General features: G+C 47.8%; 1 long non-coding RNA gene across 2 annotated transcripts; it reads left to right on the top strand.

Annotated features, from left to right (window-relative positions):
* The first annotated feature begins 453 nt into the window (after positions 1-453).
* On the top strand, positions 454-20,212 carry LOC135973394 (uncharacterized). Of its 2 annotated transcripts, none has more exons than XR_010590217.1 (3): positions 454-958; positions 4,151-4,316; positions 19,740-20,212. It is a non-coding gene; the product is annotated as an uncharacterized LOC135973394 (long non-coding RNA). The 2 variants fall into 2 exon arrangements; XR_010590216.1 differs by lacking the exon at positions 19,740-20,212 and adding an exon at positions 5,767-10,437 and having other exon boundaries at positions 487-958.
* Positions 20,213-21,867: the final 1,655 nt, after the last annotated feature.

The following is a 21,867-nucleotide window of genomic DNA, read 5'->3' as shown; positions in this document are numbered from 1 at the left end:
GGTGAGGATGCTGAAGTGTGAACCCCATGGAGAGGGATTAGTTAACTCTGTGAAGGAGCGTGGCACAGGGGAGTCAGAACAGCATGGTGGGGTGGGGAGTTGGGGGATTGTGATGGGGTGGACTAGTCCCAGACAGGGCCTGTGCTACCATTTAGGTGGACTAGGTGGTTGCCTAGGGCGCCAAGATTTGGGGGGCACCAAAAAGCAGTGCCCCTATTTTTTTAAAGTGTTCCAGCGGCCGCTGCGCTGGGAGGGAGAGAGAGTCTGAGCCGCCGGCAGGCAGCCCAGGGGTTCCCCTGGGTCAGCGCGCCGCCGGCAGCCCAGGGGAACCCCCGGGTCCGCGCGCCACCAGCAGCCCAGGGGTTCCCCTGGGTCAGAGCTGCCACACGGATCCCCGGGCCGGGGGATGGGGAGCTGCCGCGGGGGTGTGTGTGTGTGCCTCAGGCCAGGGGGGGGAGCTGCCGGGGGGGACGCTTCAGGGCAGGTGGGGACGCCTCAGGGTGGAGGGGGAGCGGGGAGCTGCCACAGGGCTGTGGAGGGGGCACAGGGTGGAAGTTCTGCCTAGGGCGTGAAACTTCCTTGCACCGGCGCTGGTCCCAGAGGTCCCCCTCTGCTGGGGGGATTGTGGGGGTGGACTAGTCCCAGGGTCCTGCCACACCCATCCCAGGAAAGGAGTAGTGGAGCGAAGTCCTCCAATGCAGCCTAGAGAGACTGCGAAGGGCTAGCCAATCAGAGAGGCTGCAGGGAACAGCCAATCAGGGCCCAGGAGGTCTATATAAAAAGTAGCTGCAGCACCAGAGACAGGTTATTACTTGCTGGAGCTAAAGGAGTGGTGATAGTACTGCTGGCAGACTAAAGGGAAGTGCAGCCCCATGGACAGCTCAGTGCTAGTCTGGACTCGGGGAGCAAGGAAGAACTCCTGGCTGGTTGCTGGGCCTGAACATAAAAGAGTCCCGAGGTAAGAGTGAAGCTTTGTTGAAGGTTGGTGCCATGGGGAAGTGGCTCAGGGAACTGAAAGTTTCATTAAAGGGACATGGGGGCATGTGGCTGCTATTTTTAGGGTCTTTGGGCTGGGACTTGAAGTAGTGGGTAGGGCCTAGGTTCCCTCCATAGGCCACTGGGGAAGTGGCCTACAATTGGACAGTGATTAAACACCCAGAAGGGAATCTGAGCTACTTAGTGGCCCAGTTGGAGAGCTCAAATCTCACCTTTCATTTGGGCTGCAAAGGCAGGTGGCAGTTTCAGAGGGACAGGTACTCCTTGGGAATTGCCCTTGCATAGGGAGGTCTGTGTCACCCAGAATGTCAGTCACCCTGGCTGGATGTAAGGACTTGAGCAGGAATTGTGTCCCCAGACACTCTAAGGGCTTGGTGTCAGAATGATCCAGTCTCCCAGTGCAGGGAGTGGTTGGGTGGGACATCAGCAGAAAGGTTGCAAACTTCAAACTCCCAGCACTTCTGCTCAGTGTTAAAGGGAAATGCAGTGTCAGGCCTTGGGAGAGTTGAGCTGCCCTGTCAAATTGTGTAGTGCAGAAGGGAAGTAGGCTACAGGGTGTGGCAAAACTGGGTCATCAGACCAGACAGGAGACCAGGGGCAGCAGTGTCGGTGCAGTCTGGGTTTTTTGTGCAGTATTCCACTCCCACCCTCTTCCACTCTGCTCATTCATTCCCTACCTGTATCTGTCTAGCCTTGGAGCTCTTGCAGTGTCCTAGCTGAGCATCGGTTTGTGTACCGCTGACCTTTACTGGATGGGCAGTGGTACATCTGCCACTTTGTGTCCCTTGTTGTGTACTGTAGTGCCCAGATGTGCCAACCAGAATTGGGTGCTGGGTGTGGTATGTTGTGAAGGATAAAGGGTTTGATTTAGGGAGAGGGCTGAGTGGCTCACGGGCAACTTGGTTCATTTACGTTAGTCCTTGTGATTTGGACCCATGTTGCATTTTGAAAGAATAAACCAGTTCCGAGTACCTGTTTCCTCCCTACGCTTGCCCTGAAACGGTTATGGCAGGCCAGAGGGGCCAATTAGCCTATTGGGCAGCAAGCTGGGGGGAATTAAAACTGTGAGAGAAGCCTTAATTAGAAGCTCACCTGCACAGGAACAGGTGGGACCTGTATAAGCCAGGAAGGTGGCATCAGAAGGGGCTGCTGGGAAAGGCTGCAGTTACTCCCTGGGAAGGATGTTTGGAGGCTGCAGAGGTGTAGGCTGCAGTTCTCCTGTGAGAGGAGGGAGCGGTGAAGCAAGGTATGGAGCAGAACAGGCCTTGACTACTGACTACAGGGTCCTTGAGCCAGAACCCAAGCAGAGAATGGGCATGGGTTCCCCAACCAGGCACTGGGGAAGTGGCATCGGCAGGGCAGTGAGTAAGAAGACTGCCTGAGCCTGTTTGTGAGCAGAGACTTTCCTACCCCCCGACCTAACTAGAGGGCTGAGTTGGGAGGAGGCCAAAGCAGCTCCTGGAGTGAGAGAGGGACTGCAGACAGAGGTGGAGGGATGGCTTGCAACTGTGGGGAGTGGTGAGCTAATCACCAGAACCACCAGGAGGTGGCACCAGCCTAGCGGTGAGTGGCACACCCCATGACTGTACTGTTTATGGGTTTTAGTGAAAAGAATAAGCAAGTGGATATTAACATGAAACAAGCATGCCACTAAGTTCAAAACTAGTATAAACATCACTAAGCTAACTAGGAATTAAACAGAACAATCAAATCAAGGTCACAGTGCAGATGGGATCAGTAGATCAGTTGAGCTACTGATGTTGGCTAGTTCATTAATCAGTGAAAGCATCAAATTAATACTTCAGGTAGCCCAATCAGAGGGTAATACAACATAATCACTTATTTCTCCTGCATCAGGTGATTGAAAGAAGTAGCTGTTTTAGTTGGTGGTCAGATTAAGGCAAGAGATTTCTCTCCCCCCTGGACTGTGGAATGGATTTCTCTGATGGTCACGGCAGTTTACTCTGGTACGAGATCAGAGTGCCTGGAGTGGCAATCCCAGTTTAGCTGGTCTTGAGAGAATACAAAGACTAAAGCAGTTTCTTAAGGAACCCTAAATGTGAGCCCTACTTCCTCCTCTCACAACCAGGGTTTTTCAGGCAGTCTTCTGTCAGTGTGGCTGTGGTAATTTATCTTCCTCCTAATTTGGAGGAACCCTTCCCCAACCCAGAATACATCTGTGGGTGCTGAGTTCATCATACTTCAAGCGGAGCAGGTATTTAAATGCTTTACTGGCTCAGATCCCAACAGAGCAATCCATGGTGTGTGCTAGAATCCAGTGGGTAAAATCTCAAGTGTCCTAGCTACAAAAGAGTGGAGTGGAAGCATGAGACCAAAGCCTTGCAGAACTGGTGGCTCTTGGTGATTGAGAATCCCAGGGGTCAGAGAGAGGATGTTCTGGGGCACTAGCCTGGGACTTGGGAGACCTGGGTCCAAGTTCCTGTTCTGCCACAGGCTTCCTGTGTGGCCTTGGGCAACTCACTTACTTTCAGATTTCCATGGAAGTTAGGCACCTAAATAGCTCTGAGGCTCTAGGCCTTAGCCTTTCTGTGCCTCCGTTCCCCATCTGTCCAATGAGGTTAATGGCCCTGCTTTGCCTCACAGGGATGTGGTGAGGATAAATTCATAACTATGAGGTGATCTGATGGTATGGTAATAGGCGAGTGTGTGGGGCGTGTACACCCTCCACACAAGCCTGGAAAGGGTTAATCAGGCACAGAAGGGGCAGTTAACCTGGCAAGCCACACCTGAAGGAGAATTAGGCTTGATAAAGAATCCCTGATTGAGGGTGGAGCCCAGCTGGGCAGGAGCAGACAGGGCTGGTGTCAGGCCAGGAAGAGAGGATAGCCAGGCTGTGGTGTGGAAACCTGCAGCCTCTCTTAGCTTAGAGAGGAAACCTGACCCTGAGGGAAGGGAGCACCTAGAAGGGTGCTGGGGAAGGAAGCTGGAGAGACTAAGTAGGAAGCAGCCCAGGGAAATAGCAGCAAGTTTTGGGACTGAGCAGAGCTTGGCTGCTGATTATAGGGTCCCGGGGCCACAACCTGGAGTACTGGGCGAGTACCAACCACTGGGGAAGTGGCATAGGCTTGGATTGGAGGACCGCTGGGAATGATACCTGGTCAGCCAGTAAAGTGAGATTATGATACCCCAAAAGGGAAACTCTAGTGACTTGACTGGAGGCCCAAGCCACGCAGAGGGAGCATCCTGAGTCCAAGAGAGCACTGCAAATCCTGGAGTGTGAGAGGGGACTCAGCGTGAATGATGGATGGAAGAGGGTGTCAGAGCAGGTGAAGCTATTCCCCAGACACCACCACAAAGAGGTAAGTAGAGAACCCCATGAGAGGAGGTCAGCTAAGCACCATAGATAGGGCTGCACAGTTAATAACTTTGTGTAAATGCTAAAAACCAAACAACTCGGATTTGTCTTCCAAATCACAGCCAGTTGCTCAGGAGAAGGGGGGCTAATGTTGGAGTTCTAATTCCTTGTCTTCAAGGTTTCCTTGGCAAACCTTTCCTCCTGCAGCAAGGTATCCTAAGCACTGTACATGGGAGTGGTTTGCCTGTCTGGAGGTAACGGAAGGTTCATATGAAATAGTCCATGTTCTGGTCAGCATATGGTCTGAGATCGTGCCTGTCTGTATCTCGGTTATGATCTCCGACATCTCAATGTGTGGTTGGAGGGGTTCTTAATGTTCTTGGGAAGTCCCTAGCTAATGCAGTTGAAGTGTGCAGTGCAAATGAGTCTCTGCTCTCATCATGTCCTCTTCATCCAGAGACCAGCTTGGTATCTGGTTATGGCACATGCTATGTTTGTAGTCCCAGGGACAACAAAGCTCTAAAGTCACATCAATCTACAGAGTGGGTGTCCTAAAGGATGTTGGGCCAGATGCAGAGAAGGGAAATATGTGAAGTAAGTGAGGCGTTCCCTATATCTGCTACCCTGATGACTTCATGCCAGAGGCAGTTGTTGAACCAGGGGTGGGAGACCTCCCCCACCCTAGTGGAGGCAAAGGGGGAGCTATTGGAGAGTGTGGCTCCACCAAGGGGAATTTTTGGCAGAGATGGGGAGCTGCTCCTTGCTGACCTTTACCTGTCAGCAGAGGCTGCTGGGACTGATAGCAAAAGCTCTTTGTGTGACTGGGGCTCTGAGTCCCATCATGCTGAAGAGAGGGTGGTGTTGGGTGGTGACATTCTGATTTCTTTTTGGAATTTCTAGTTTTCCTAAAATGATAAAGCTAGGCAAGAAGTAGTTCATTGTCCAAGTTAAAGACCAGATCCTCTGTGGGTGTAAAGCAGTGCAGCCAATGGAGCTATGCTGACTTGCACCAGCTGAACATCTGACCCCCTCCTGTGGGCTCTTGTTTGTTTTCAGTATTGCTTTCACAGAGCATGGCTGCATCTAATGTTGGCCACTTTCTGCTACATCTAGAGAGGCACTGCCAGAGTTTCATTTAGATTTCCCTCTGCAAATGCTGGGCTAGAGAGAAAACGAATCGAGTGGCTCACTCCTCTTCCTGTCTTTTTGACACTGACAATTGCACATACAATTCCCACATACCCAGTAGGGTGTGGTTGAGCTGAGCAGGGCAGTAGTGTGTGTGAGGACAGAGGGGACAAAAGACACCCTGGATTAATACTCTGAGAGAATCACGCTCTCCTCTGAAACCTTGTGTGTCCATAAGCAATTCATTTTCCTCATTAGGAATATTATGTGTTTTTTAATAAATTCTGTGACTCCGCATTAATCTGTCCCCTTTACTCCTCCCTCAGGCAGGAACGAATCCCATCTTATTAGCGAGATGAGGTCTCCTCTCCTGGCACTCAGTCATCGCACTGAGCAATTACATTTCTCCTTGCTTCGGAAGAGGCGTTTAGAGGACAGCACCATTGGCGTTGCTCCTGGGGAAGATGGGCTGCCTGGCAGCTCCATGTTTCCCACTCTGAAGTTGGAGTGGGTGCTGGGGAATGAGGAGATGTGATGACCCCGGGGGAAGTGGGTGACAAGTCATCCGAGGCAGAAAGCACTGGGTATATAGGGAGTTAAGTGATAGGGATGGGGTGAGGAGGAAAACACAACTGTTATCAACCTCTCACTGATTTTATACCCCTTTCCTTCTGCTTCCAAATACAAGGGTCTTCTAAGGCAATCCCCATCACTTCCAACCATCCCTGAGTTGGTCCATTCATCTCTATCCAGCAGACCATAGGCCTGCCCTTGGATGTGGGTGGGCAAATGTGCTGTTCACGTGTGTGTGTGTGTGTGTGTGTGTCTTTGTAGTGCATTTCAGGTGGTGGTCTCAGAGGATGGAGCAGCATTGCTGCACAGCCACTATACCCACTGAGCAGACCTCCCCAGTGAGCCATCAGTGCCTCTGGGTCAATGGTATCAAAGGCTGCACTAGATCTGATTAAAATCCCCACAAACACATTTCCATCTTTGGTTGTGTCCTATGGGCCAGCTGCACACACTGTCTCCTCAATACCCACCTTTCCATGCCATTCCTCCTTCCTCATTAGGTACAGTTCCTTCCCATCCTTCTCCTGAATGGGCTATAATGCCTCCTGCACCTGAGTTAGAATCTTCTGGGCAGAGGATGGGTCTTATCTCACATTTGCAAAGCTCAGCCTGAATTTTGAGTGCTGTGTAAATGTTCAATGTGGGGCAACATTGATACCGCCCTCTATTTCTTGGAAGCAGCAGCAGAAGGGGGGTTGTGTGGCTGGAAAGGGGAGGAGAGGATTTAAAAAAAAAACACATTTCTTAATGTAACCCTTCTGCCCATCTAAGTTGGCAGCAACAAGGGCCAGGTTCTGTATCTAGGGGTTCTGTTTCAATAATGCAATGCAAAACCGGCTCAAGCCCCCACCCAGTGACCTGGGACAATTACATACCATCCCCTGGGTGCCTCTAAGAGGCAATACTTCCCCTCTCGCAAGCACTGAGTCTGAGTGTAGCAGAAAATGTTTAATAACATGAGGTAAATGACATCAGCATTAAAGTGGAAAAACACCACAAACAGGATTCATAACACAAACCATGACAAAAAACCCACCCCAGCAAATTGGGCTGTGTCCTTTCCCTTTGGGTCTTGAATCCAGCAACCCAAAAATCACCCAGAGTCTCTTAGGTCCAGCAACCACCCAAAGTCCCAGAAGTCCAACAACCCCCCAAAGTCTCTGTCCCTGTCCCTGGTCAGTGCAGCCCCAGAGTAAAAGGGGGGCACGCAGGGTGTTAAGGGGCACCTTACATGATCCAAGGCCGGCCGTCTCTCCGTGGGCTTCCGCCGCAGCCTTCACCACAAGCCAGTTCACTTCCTGCCATCCCACGAACCGCTCTGCTCTACAAGCTGCTCCGTTCTGCTCCCCGACCTGTGAGCCGCTCCAGCTGTCCCCGCAAACAGCTCCGCTCACTGTTCCTTGGGCTGCTCCAACTGTCCCCGCAAGGCTCCATGCCGCTCGCTGCTCCTCCAGTTGTCCCCACAAATTGCTCCGCCAGCTGCTTAGCAATATAGCTTCAGGCTCCCCCACTAGTTAACACAGCACTTTATAACTTTAACTCTTGTGATTTCAGCTCAGAGTAGGGGAGCTCCAGTGCTGGTGCACTATTGACCCAAAGTGAATTCAGCTCAGCAGCCTATAACTAGACTTCTAATGGAATCAAAGTTAGCTCTGACATTCAACCGTGGAGAGAGAAGGTGGTGTAATTAGTGTTTCAAGCCTTCAGAGGGAACCCATACCATCAGGTACAAATACCTGTCCCCATCCTCTCTCCATTCCCTGGGTTTTGTAACCCATGCCCCTTGTCAAGCAAGTGCTACTTAGGTAATGGTGGAGGACTCACTCAGTCCTTCTGTCATACAACAGTTCCACTGGCCTTGATTCACAGAATCAGGGTAACAAAACTTTATTCTTCCTGCCCCAATAACAGAGAAACTGGGGATCCCACACCAGCCAAAGTAACCACTTTCAGTTGATGTTGTTTCATGCCAGGCAGGTGGGTGTGCCCTAGGCAAACAAGATCAGCCCCTGGAGTTCTTTTCCACACTCACCATAATTCACCACCAGATGTCAGGGTAGAGCTCATCCTGACTCTGCTTACATTAACATGCTCACTCATTAGAAGGAATAGATGTATTTGATCTGAATAGTGGACTAAGACTACGAATATCAGTACCCCCCTCAGCTCCGTACACAGTGCCCCATCCCACTTCAGAGAGCAAAACATAGCAGCACCTCTTCATTCTAAAGCCAGATGGATTATTGAATCAATGGATGCCTAGAAATGTAAATTCCCTCAGATTGGCTTTGATCAGCCTTAATTCTGCTACAAGAACACCTAGTTTGTGAATATAGATTCTGGTTTAGTATCAAAGAGGCTGATCTGGAGCCATCTCCCTTTGACGTGGGAGGTGATCTGGGACAGAATACAGAATTACTCCAACTTGCTAAAAAAGAGCACTAACTCCCTCCAGAACAGTAGAGAAATTGGCAGTTGCTAAGGATTTTTTTTAAATGCAAGGCAGTGTGGCAGCATTTCTGGATTGTAAAAGTTTAAGAACATTTAATAGAAGCAAAGCTGCCAAGGGCCTGTTTAGGCTATGGCAATAGAAGGCGCCAAATGGTACAGAGTCATGTCTGCCCCTCAAAGTACCGTAAAGTAAAGCAGAATGTTTCTGTTTTCTAGTGGAATGGGTTTAAGTGGTTTCAGGCACTGTCCTGGTGATGTTTCACTCACCAGCCTACACCTAGTAGATGTGGGCTGGGTTGGATGTGGAGACCTGTGCTGGCCCAAGCAACTGTTTTGAGACTCAAGTTACCCAGACTCTTTAATCGAGCTATGTCCACTTGAGCTGCAAACACACTCACTCTAGCTGTACCTTGAATTGTGGCAGATTCTGCCTTGGCTACCGGCAGCAGCCCTGCAACTTTGAGGTGCCCAGAATCTCTGCAGCACACACGATCATGGAGGTTGTGTGTGCCTGATAGTCCCCCTCACCTCCCTATACTGGGACTTGCAAAGAGGCTGGCACAGGTCCCCTTGACTTCTCCTGTGGCCCCTCGTGACATCTGTGTGCCAGCACAGTAGTGTACAGGGGCCAGAGCAGAGGTAACCCTCAGAGAACACAATGAAAGGAATAATCTGGAACCAGGGGTTTGGTGTGTTTTCCCCCAAACTCTGTCACTCTGCAGCAGAGAAACCAGCTCTTCATTGATGACACACTGTGAGGCTTCTAAAGTCCAGCCATGCACCGTCGGGACTCTCTTCTGATTGCCACTGCAGCACGATGCATCAAATTGCATAAGGCAAAAGGATATGCAGAAATGTCTCTTTGAAAGGGATCCCCACGAGAGCCAGCCCTGGATGCTGCTGCAAAGGTTCATTCTGTTCCCACAATTCATTAAATGCTTGAGTATTTTCCCAACCTTTTTTGCAGTTTTACACAACTATGTAGTAAAATCTATGCCTTGAGTCAGGGTTTTCTGGTCAAATCACAAACTTCATTATTCTTATGTTCCAGCAGCAGTCATGGACCATGATCAGGACTGGGCATCGATTGTGCTAGGTGCTGTACAAACCTCCTAATAAAAGTCAGCCATTACCTTGAAGATTTTTATAATCTGAACAGGCATGAAAGACAAAGGGTGGGGAAAGGGGATGTAACATACAAACAGATATTGTCTTTTTTTTTTTTTTGTGGGTGTCCAAAAAAGATCATGAATGATTAGAAATAATATATTTTCAATGAACTATCTGTCTCTCTCATGATATTAAGAAAACAATCCCCAAAGCAGCTTTGGCCAAAATGATCAGATTCCTAATCCACTTTATCCTGTCATAAGCTTAATGTTTGCTTGAATTGCTCAAAGTTGATGAGACAAAAAGCACAGACAGCCAAGAGAATCATGCTCCTGACAACAGGTGCTGCAAGCCACAAGGCCCTGCTGAACCTGGGGAGAAGAAAAGAAATCTTAAGGGTAAGGAAAAACCATGTGAGAAATGCAAACAGCAGCTGTGTCCTCTAGGCTCAAATCTGCCTTTGAGTAACCATTATTGAAATTAGTGGGAGTTGCAGTGTCTATCCACAGATGGGAGTTCAACTTGATGATGCTAAGGCCAGTCTGAACTTGTGCCATTAAGTCTGCCCACTTACCCCTTGTTGAGCCTAATCATCTGGGTTAGATTGAACTAGATTATAGCCCTTGGGAGACTAAGCAGTTGTGTGCCCCAGACAAGATAAGAGGGAACCAGGATGCACCAATGCTGAAGCTGGCTTAATGAGCTTGATCCTCAGCTCATGTAGCTCTGCATAGCTCTGATTTGAATTGTACTATGCTGATTTACGCCAGCTGAGGATTGTGCCCTTTAATGATCATATTCATTCTCTTCAGACATGGTGGTGAATGATATAAAGATGGTGGGTCGCATATAGTGAGGGGTTTTAAAAAGCTCTCAACCTAGGGTTACCATATTTCCACAAGCAAAAAAGAGGACACTGGGGGGGGAGGAGCCCTGCCCCGCCCCCATCCACTCCCTCCCACTTCCCACCCCGATTGCCCCCCTCAGAACCCCCCCCCCGATCCTTGTCCCCTGAGTCTGACTGCCCCCTCCTGGGACCCCTGCCACTAACTGCCCCCTAGGATCCCACCCCCTATCTAAGCCGCCCTGCTTCTTGTCCCCTGACTGCTCCCTCCTGAGAACCCCCTATGACCCTACCTGTCCCCTGACTGCCCCGACTCTTATCCACACCCCCACCCGATATTCACACCCCCAGACAGACCCCCGGGGACTCCCATGCCCTATCCAACTGCTCCCTGCCCCCTGACAGCCCCTCCAGAACCTCGACCTATCTAACCCCCCGCTCCCTGTCCCTGACTGTCCCAACCCCTCTCCACACCCCTGCCCCCTGACAGCCCCCCTAGAACCACAGACCCATCCAACCCCCCCACCCCGTCCCCTGACCAGGGTCGGCTTTAAAGAGCCCAGGAATCGGACTGTGCTCCGGCCGGGGTTGCGGGGCTTGGGGCCGGGCCGGAGGTGCTCGGCCAGGGCTGCGCCTCCCCGGAGCTCTCCTCCTCGTGCCCCCCACCCCAGCTTACCTGCTGCTGCCTCCCACCTGCCCCTGCTTCTTTTCAGACTTCCCGCAAAGATCTGATTTGTGGGAAGCAGGGGAGGGGGAGGAGCAGGTGGGCGGAGCGTTCAGGGGAGTGGAGGAGGGGGAAGACAGCTGCGGGGCCGGACAGTGTGGTAAGGCTGCAGGGGATGGGGGGAGCCGGGAAGGGGCTTTGGGTGCCCAGCGGCGCTTGGCCGTCGCTTTTCTGTCTATAAATAGCCGACGAGGGGGAAATCCCAGACATTTTTAGATTTTTAAAAATCCCCCCCGGACGGCTATTTATAGACCGAAAAGCCGGACATGTCCGGGGAAATCCGGACATATGGTAGCCCTATCTCATCCAGACCTCTGATATGGAGATGGGCCTACAAGCTACAAAGTCTGGATCCCAATTTCAAAGCCCCTTCCTCCCCCTGCCTCACTGGTATTCAAATCCCAGGATTTTGATTCAGGACCCTCTCTGCTTGTCATTCACCAGCGGCGTTATTTATAATTAGTAGAAAGGACTGTCCACACATTGTGTTCTCTTGCCTAAGACAGAGGTCAGGCGAGACAGAGCCACATGCTGTCAGATGTGGCCTAGAGAAACAGATCCCAAGCTTCAGGCCAGTGACAGACAATTGTCTCTGAAAAATCCACTCTCCAGGAATCACTCACCCAGGAATTCCAGACATCAGCTGTGTCTCTAGCAGCAGAGGCTGGGGGTGGAAATGGGAAAAACAGACATCTAGTTACTATCTGCAGGTGCATATGGTGGCATAGAACATACACCAAAGGGGATTGCCAGTTCAGGTCTCTGTCACCTTCCTCCATTTCCAGCTAGTAAGAAGGTTCCATAGATTCCTCTTGGATGAAGACCTGGTCAGCATAGCTCATGGATTCACCATCTTCAGGTGGGGCAACTGCAGCTCTCTATCACAAGCTATGCAAGAAATTCCTCCACTGCACAGAGATTTCTGGACATTTGCAAAAACAGTTGGTGATGCTGCAGGAGCAGAGCGATGAGACTTGAACTATAAGCCTATAGAAAGGGTTCATTCTCTTTCCAAAGATATTCTCTCTCTCTTCTTCTCTCCCCCCACCCCAATAAATTATAAGGCCACTGTAGTCCTCTAGACTGACCTCCGATATCACATAGGCCATAGACCAGGGGTAGGCAACCTATGGCATGCATGCCGATTTTCAGTGGCACTCGCACTGCCGCGGTCCTGGCCACCAGTCTGGGGGGCTCTGCATTTTAATTTAATTTTAAATAAAGCTTCTTAAACATTTTAAAAACCTTATTTACTTTACATATAACAATAGTTTAGTTCTATATTATAGACTTATAGAAAGAGACCTTCTAAAAACGTTAAAATGTATTACTGGCATGTGAAACCTTAAATTCGAGTGAATAAATGAAGACTTGGCACAGCACTTCTGAAAGATTGCCAACTCCTGTCATAGATACTCACCCTGTAATTTCTACATCAAGCCCTATAACTTCAGTTTGAGCTATAGCATGTCTTTTTAGTCAGCTGTCCAGCCTGGATTTAATGTCCTCCAGTTGTGGAGAATCCACTACATCCAGTGGTTGATAACCCTCATTGTTAAACATCGGTGCCTTATTTCTAGTTTGAATTTGTCTAGCTTCAATTTCCAGCCATTGGATTTTGTTCTGCTTTTGTCTACTAGGTTAAAGAACATCTGCTGTAAGACCTCCTGTCCCCAGGTTGGTACTTACTTAATTCTATAGGTTTCTAGTTATTTCTGTGGAACCCTATTGGTTGCAGCCCCATGAAATGCAACAGGACTTTTCCTAGGGTGAAGTAGCCAGATCTATCCCATGACCAGTTCAGTTCAGTCTTCTCTCTTGTCTTTGCTCTTTGGCCTGCTCAACTACAATGCCAAAATAATCTCGATAACAATAAATTGACACATTAAAATTGCTTTTCTAGATGTAACAATGTGGCTATTTAGTAGAACTGTTGTCTACCTACCTACCAGGGCTAGTAACAAGTACTGTATAGCCCCAAGGAAAGGAGACCTTCCCACGGGGATAGAACACCCATTTCTGGTCATGAGGGTGAGATACGGGGCTGTAAACTCTGTCACTGAATAGTGCTTATCCCTTGCCTCATACCCATGTCAATTTGTGGAGAAAGAAGGAAATACTACCAGGCAGGTTGCTTTCATCTTTTTATTTTCTTTTTTCCCAAGCTGCCCAGGGGTTGTTGAAGTAGTCCCAGCAGAAGACAGTTTAGTGGTCAGAGTGCAGGTGATGCTATCCCAGTACAAGATAGATTTATCCCATGGATCTCCCCCTCTGTGTGCTGGAGGAACTATCTTTCTCCAGCATTATCAGCTGGTCATAATAGCTCACTAAAATCATAGAAGTTAAAGATGGAAAAGACCTGGAGGGGACTAAGACAGGGTTAAACAAAAAACTATAAATTGATGGAGGATAGGTCCATCAATGGCTATTAGCAGGATGGGCAGGGATGGTGTCCCTAGCCTCTGTTTGCCAGAAGCTGGGAATGGGGGCCAGGGGATGGATCACTTGATGATTACCTGGTCTGGTCATTCCCTCTGGGGCACCTGGTATGGGGCACTGTTGGAAGACAGGATACTGGGCTAGATGGACCTCTGGTCTGACCCAGTATGGCTGTTATGTTCTTATGATACAATGATCCTGTTTCCCATTGTATACAGTTCTCTCCAGACCCTTAATTTTTCCTGTTGCCCTTCTCTGAATTTCCCTCTAGTTGGACAACATCTTCCTGGAAGCGAGGTGCTTTCCCTCCGTGTGTGTGTGTGTGCATGACCTACAGTTCTGGCAGAGCCAGGGCCACATGCCCAGGAAAGTGCTGAAATGAAAGCGAGAGTGTGACAGTAGTTAAAATAGCTCAGTGAGGACAGGGCAGGACAAGCGAAGGCTGGCAGTTGTGTGCTGCTAAATGGGGTTCTTAAAATGCTGTAACCCTTCCCCATGACCTTTCCTCAGTCGAGAGGTGGCTGGCACTCACTGTACTTTGGAGTTGATGGGAATTCTCTAATTGAATTGTTGGGGACATTTTGTGAGGCACTGCACAGCCCATGACCGGTGCCAGCCTGCTGCTGCCTGGGGCTGGGCCTGTTTGGAAATCAGATCCAGCCTCCTGAGGACCCCCCTGCATAAACATTTAAAAATAGACGAAGGGAAAAAAAATCCACTGAAGTGAAACAATGCAATTAGCTAAGGGATTGATTGGTTGCGGCCAGGATGCACATGGGATGTAAGCTAGGCCGTGACAGCAAGACAAATGCTGAATGTCTGATAATAGCTGGGCAGGAAGCCAGACTGGAGGATTAATGGGTTTCAGGGGAGCATTTATATTGTAGGTCCTGCATGGGAGCTGGTGTGGAAGCTAAGCTGGTTTATCAGCCTATTTCAGTGACGTGTGTTGCAAACTTTTCTCCACCTTAAAACTGGGTCCTTCCCCGAGCACAGCCCTTTTAAATGAAGGTGGGCCAAGAGCAGCCCTGTTGACTCCAAGCATTACTTTGACCACCTGCTCCGTTTCATCTTCTAAACTCTCAGGATCTATGGGGATCCCTGTCATAATAACAATGTTTAGCTCTTGTATAGCACTTTCCACCTGTAGATCTCAAAGCACACTGCACAGGAAATCAGTATCATTAGCTCAGTTTTACAGATGGGGAAACTGAGGCACAGAGCAGTGAAGTTACTTACTGAAGGCCACCCAGCAGATGAGTGGACAAAGAATCCGAGTCTCAGTCCAGTACTCAATCCACTAGGCCACAGTACCTTGTTTAATAAGTACATATTAAGAATTACTAATAAGCAGGACTGTCCTGCATAATTCAGGATGCCTGGCATCCCTGAGTCCAATGCTGCTGTAGCTATATTTTTGTTTTCTATGAATTACACTTTTAAATCCCAAGAACCCTGCTGGCTAATGGAGGCAGCTGCCATTTTGTGTTCTATTCAGATGCAGCATATCACAGAGGAGATGCGCACACTATGCCCAGCCAGGGAGACTTTACCTTTGTTCTTTCTTGGTTGTTCTCTCCCCCTCACACACTCTAAATTTCACCCTTTTTTGTACACAAAATCTGCCTAGTTATTCTTGGATTTAAAAAAATATATTTTCTAAAGGATATTAATCCTTTCCCCTTATAGCGCTTTCCATATAAGGCTCTGAAAGCCCCTTTAAAGCATGAATGAATTAACCTCATAACAACCTAGGGAGGTAGGTAAATATCCGCATTTTACTGATAGGGACACTGAGTCAGGGGGTGATTGAGACAATGTCAGACAGGAAGCAGTTACTGAGCTGGGAACAGAACCCAGGGACACGTCCCCAGGAACATGTCAGGCTTTCTGTGCTCTACTCCCGAGCAGCGAAGAAGCCGTGACTGAGTTATGCAGGGCTTCCTAAATCAGAGCCAACCTGCCCTTTCCGCCGTTGCAAGCAATCATGCATTTTGTTTTCACTGCACTCCAGAAAAGTTACTTCACAATTATTGTTCGTGTTCAAGTTTGAATGGAGTGATGTATTGCTGCTTTCCTAGCACGCTGCCTGGAAAGCCACACTCCTGAATGGAGGGCTTGGAGAGACAGAAATATCAGGTTAATTTGTAACGCCTCCAAAAATGCTCTAACCCAGCGTCTTGAGACATCAGGTTGTGAAAGTGATAATGTCTCATGAACCGCCGGGGCTGGAGACAAATGGTTTGGAATGCACTGAAGTTATGGGAATCCCAGCTCTCTTGACAGCAGAGTCACTAGAGTTGATTTAGATCAATGCTCTGGCTGCATCTGCTGCAGCAGAGTAGGGGATCAGAAAGTAGCCTCCCGCCCAGGCCTCCCTAATGCTCAGTGCTATGGAGATTTGGGAGTCTGGTGTAGCCTGTAGGCAGCTATAAGAGCAACCATGCTGGGTCAGAGCCATGGTCTATCTAGACCAGTAGCCTGTCTTTCAACCATAGCCGGTATCAGATGCTTGAGAGGCAATGAACAGAACAAGGCAATTATCAAGTGATCTGTCCCAGCTTCTGGCAGTCAGAGGCCTAGAGCCACTCAGAACATGGGGTTGTGCCCCTGACCATTTTGGCCAATAGCCATTGATGGACCTATCCTCCATGAACTTATCTAATTCTTTTTTGAACCCTGTTATACTTCTGACTTTCACAGCATCTCCTGGCAACGGGTACCACAGGTTGACTGTGTGTTGGGTGAAGAAGCACTGTACTTCCTTATTTTTGTTTTAAACATGCTGCCTATTAATTTCATTGCGTGACCCCTGGTTCTTGTGTTATGTGAAGGAGTGAATAATACTTCCTTCAAACCATTCATGACTTTATAGACGTCTCTCGTATCCCCCCTTAGTCATCTCTTTTCCAAGCTGAACAGTCCCAGTCTTCTCTCTCCTCATATGGAAGCTGTTCCAGACCCTTAATCATTTGTGTTGCCATTCTCTGTACCTTTTCCAATTCTAATATATCTTTTTAGAGATGGGGCAAACAGCTCTGCGTGCAGTATTCAAGGTGTGGGCGTACCATGGATTTATATAGTGGCATTATGATATTTTCTGTCTTATTATCTATCCCTTTCCTACTGGTTCCTAACATTCTGTTAGCTTTTTTGACTGGTGCTGCATTAAGCTGCTGTTTTCTGAGAACTATCCACCCTGACTCCAAGATCTCTCTCTTGAGTGGTGACTGCTAATTTGGACCCCATCATTTTTGTATGTATAGTTGGGATTATGCTATGTCGTAAATTAGAGCAGCCCCCAGAGTCCTTTGCCTCTTCCCAAGTGGGCTTTACCATTTGTGTTCTGCTTTTCAGGAGGTGCATCATAGAATCTACCCTTTGGGGGACCAGGAGTTTGAAATGTTTAAGCCCCAGTCCTTCAATCTGGCCCACGGTTATCTGTGCCTAGGCTGAGTCCCAGTGACATCAGTGCCACTTGGCCTGGGCATAAAGGTCTGCCAACATGGATCTGATTGTAGGACTAGGGCTTTGGAGTGGAAAGTAGGAAACATTTCCATGCAGGATTATTTTTCTTTTCTCTCCTTTTCTCTTTTCTCTCTCTCTCTCTTAAAGCAGCTGCAGTCACTTGAGAGCTTTGGACCATTGGGTTAGTCCTGATGTCAGACAATCCACCATAATCTACAGCACTTGTCCATTGGGCTGTACTTTAAAGCTATTGCCCTTGCAATATATGAATCTCAGCTGCTCCATACATGAGACCCTACAATAAACAAACTCAGTTATAAGATGAAGCAAAGGTACTCAATCTTTTTTTTTTTTTTTCACCTACAATCCACCTGATTTTTTTTTTTTTCCTCCAGTGAAACCATATTCCAGAATCCTCTGGGTTTCCATCTGTTCTGTGAACCACCCCATGCCAGCAAATGCCCTGTTACATAAGAATCTGCACATTGTCCATGCTTAATAAATAATAAAATAACGTATTAACTTATTTAAGTTCATTGGGCAAAATAGACTCATTCAATGCCTATAAATGTTATCATTTCATATTTTGAAAAGACTGTCAGAAACTTTAAATTATACATTCTGATTGTACAATTCATGGAGTTTTCAATCTCCAAATGCTCTTTAATCACTAAAACTAATTACTAGAACTATTTACATCCAGATTTACATTTGCAACCAGAAGGGCTAGTTAGCTAGACATTTAAATAAGAACTTAAATTCTTCTGACGAGTTTGGTAAGCCTTTTCCTCCCAGGACCCAGCTGCGTGATCCTCAAGGCTGAGAGCCCCAGGGGTGTAGGAAATGAAACTCACCAAGGCTGAAGGCCCCAGGCTGTAGGAAATGAAACTCACTGTGGCTTCAAGTTTCCAGGGAGTTATTACCAAAGGATGGTTTAAAAAATGACATTTAATCTATTTAGTTTATTTAAGAGACGGTTAAGAGGCGACTTGAGGGAAAGATTTCAGATGGCTCTTCAATCTAGTGGACAAAGGCATAACAAGATCTAATGGCCGGAAGCGGAGAGTAGGAAGTTCAGGCTAGAGGTAAGGCACCAGTTTTTAACAGTGAGGATAATTAACCATTGGAACAACTTACCGAGGCATGTGGTGGATTTTCCATCACTTGGCGTTGTTAAATTGGAAGCTTTTCTAAAAAATACACTGTCAGTCAACCACAAGATATGAGCTTGATACATCTGCAGAAGTTGGGTGAAATTCTCTGGCCTTTTGTTCTGCAGGAGGTCACACTAGATAATCACAAATGATTTCAAATTTATGCAACTACCTCACTGTCCTCATAGATTTATATACTTTAAGGCCAGAAGTATATTTTGATCATCTAGTCTGACCTCCTGCTTAACACAGGTCAGACAGCCTCACCCAGTAATTCTGGCATCAAACCCATAACTTCTGATTGAGCTAGAGCAGGGCTCGGCAAACTTTCAGAAGTGCTGTGCCGAGTCTTCATTTATTCACTCTGATTTAAGGTTTCGCGTGCCAGTCATACATTTTAATGTCTTTAGAAGGTCTCTTTCTATAAGTCTATAATATATAAGTAAACTATTGTTGTATGTAAAGTAAATAAGGTTTTTAAAGTGTTTAAGAAGCTTCATTTAAAATTAAATTAAAATGCAGAGCCCCCCAGACTGGTGGCCAGGACCCAGGCAGTGTGAGTGCCATTGAAAATCAGCTTGCATGCCGCCTTTGGCACACGTGCCATAGGTTGCCTACCCCTGAGCCAGAGCATCTCTCTAAGAATTACTGTCCGTTCAGGCCTTTCCACAACAGAAGGCCTGATTGGACTGGCATTTTGCATATTTGTCCAGTGGCACCATCTGGCTTGCTTGGTTTATCTGATTTGCCATGTTTGCTTTCGTTATAGCTTCTCTTTCAATTACTTTTTGGATTTCAGTTGTTTGGGAATTAATGACAGCCTGGGATGATCTGGTGAGTCACAGATGTAGCCAGTCATTAATCCTAAGGTAAATGCCCTGTGCTGAAATCATTATTACTATAATAAGATGAAGATGATAGGTGAGTGGATTTTTTTAAATGGCTGATGCAGTTTTAGTTTGGAATGTACTGTCCAGGGCATCGTTGGAGAATCAGCGTCTAGAACACTGGTAGGCAGAGTGCCTGATTCATCTCTTGGTAAGGAGTATTTGTGAATGCAGAAGCTGGAACCATTCAATAGGCCAGTCGGATGCTAACACTCTCTTCCTCACACTTTCCCTCTGGATTCTCTTTCTGGCCACTTCTGCTTTATATCCACGCTAGACAGTTTGGTGGGCTAAGCAGTGTCAGACAGATTAATGGGATTCCTGACTTAACAGTACTGCAGAATGTGCTACAGAGGATCCAGAGACATTGCTACTGGAAACAAGGTCAGCAGATTTCCATAAACAAAGCTAGAGGCTTCCTTTAACTGTTACCCTGGCAAAGATTGTTACACTAGTCAGGGCTCACAGAGAATGTAAGAACTGCAATGATTTCAAAGTGAGGGGCCAATATACACAGGAGATGGGAAGCTGTTTAATTAGATCTAAGATCTAAGTACTGGGCACAAGAACTTTTTTTTTAATTTAGTTTCCTTCCAGCAGCATAATCTAGGCAGTGTGTGTAATGGTTCCACTTCTGTTTCTTGTTAAGGTTTTGGCAAGTTCATTAATCGAGCAAGGATGGAAGAAGCCCAGGATTGAAAGAAAACACAGAGAATGAATTCTCCTCTCCCTCCAGGGGAGGGTAGTGGAGTGGTTATAACATCCACAGAGGGGAAACTGATTAATTCCATAACGCTAGTGCTGGAGTAGGAACAAAAGCCGGGGATCCAAATTGGAGTCTATGCAAATAAAGGCACCTATCACTGGAGAGTTTTAGAAGGATAATAAAAACATCATAATAAATGGGCATGAATTATTCATGGTGGATGTGTCACTGATGTGGTATATCATTGAGGAGTGATGGGTTTTTTTACACATTCAGATGCAGATGGAGAATGTTTTCCATCTTTTGCAGGTTTCTTCCCAGAAGTGTTATTTTAAAAAACAAAACAAAAAAACCCTGCATGGCACATAGCTTTTGATATGAGAGTCTTAACTTCAGGGCTCTGGTTAAGGCTACAAGAAAAAAAGGTTGCAATATCATAGAATCATAGGTGTGAGAGATGAAAAAGTCCTATTAGATCAGCCAGCCCCATCTCCCTAAACATCTGCTGAAACTTAGGAAGAAAACTGTCAAGGGAAATAAAAAGGAGAGTTCTCCTTCGAACTGAACTTAGAGGGCAAAATTCTCCTCTCAGACTTTGATAGCTGGTATTGACTAGTGCTCTGGGATTTCCATAAGGAAACTTGGGTCAGCTTTGCTGAGATTTGAAGACCTATCCAAGGGCTCGGAGACTGAGTTTCTAGCCAGCCTGGAGCTGATGTTTGGGTTTTGGAGGAAACCAGGTGAAGTTGGCATTGGTGGGAGATCTGCAGCCATGAGACAGCAGAATGCTGGAGGTAAAACTTAGCATGCAAATGTAAACCATATTAATAGTGTGGGTCTTTGTGCCTGCTTAGTGATTGGCCCATATAAAGAGGGGTAAGAGTCTGCGATTGTCTCCTGCTAACTAATAGTCCTTTAGCTCAAGCAGGAGAAGCCGATGCTTTTAGATTGTGAGGGCCCCAGATTCGGTATCCCTGCTGACAACCCCACCATGGCACATAGATCTAAGAGGGGAATTTTTTCTTTAAGTGAAGGACCTCTTAGTATTGGAACCTGCCCCTAAATGGACAGGTGGCAGAGTGTCTCCCAATCTGTCTAGCACAGGGCTTGGTTGAACAGAATTACTTCCAGCTGTGTCAGATGGGGCTAGCAGGTCTGCGTGTTCTGATAGGACTCTGTAAGCCCAGGGCTCCTCAGCACCAGTGCTTTCCCCGACAGCACCACTCACAGGGAAACTGACTAAGAAGCTGCACATGCAGCAGGGCCCAATCCTGGTAAAGAGGGTTCGCTCATGAGCAGCCCAGAGCAGGGTTCAGCAGGGACTTCCTTACGGTGGGGACGTGTGATTTTCACTGGGTGTGTATCGAGCTCAGCCTGGTGCTCCTTTCGCATGGTTTGGCTGTGCACGCAGAACTTCGACAGGGCCTTTTGTTCAAAGGTACCTAAGGGGTTGAAATGTCCCAGCCTTTGGTTGATGACAGGCAGGATGGCTTTATTAATGGGAGTCTTCCCCTGCCTGACGCAGTAGCAGTTCTGCAAGTTCATGTGGGTTCATCTCATTGGGACGGCCAACACACACAACTGGTCAGGTGCATTGTGGGTACTGTTAAGATGGGGGTGAGGGTTTTCTCCCCGTGAAGTGGGACGGTATTGTCCTCTGCGACTGGACTAATGGGCTGACCTGCGAAAACCACTCCTATGTCCATAAGGGCAGCGCTGGCACCAGAGTCCACCAGAGGTGGGCCGCAGAAGCCTAGCATTGGGCTTTGTCTGACATAAGCAAGCAGTTGGTAAGATTAACATGGATTCCTTGCCAGACATTTTCCTCTAAGACACCTGAACTCAGCGTGCATTTCAAAGGTGCAACTTGCAAAACATCAGCTCTGGGGTGTGCCCTTTTGACAGTCTAATGCTTGCACGCATGCAAGTGTTAGCATTGTGATGGGTTGGATGACAGAAACCCCCTTGGGAACTGCCACCTCATGGGCCAAGACTACCTCTAAGCCTGTTTTCCCTGGCAGCTTGGGACTTCAGTCCCTGCCTGGTTGTGCCAGACATGCTAGCCTGCTAC

This window comes from Chrysemys picta, chromosome 9 (genome assembly GCF_011386835.1).
Source record: "Chrysemys picta bellii isolate R12L10 chromosome 9, ASM1138683v2, whole genome shotgun sequence".
NCBI classification, from domain to species: domain Eukaryota; kingdom Metazoa; phylum Chordata; order Testudines; family Emydidae; genus Chrysemys; species Chrysemys picta.
The sequence above is the reverse complement of the archived record's forward strand: the minus strand, read 5'-3'. Positions and strand labels throughout refer to the sequence as shown.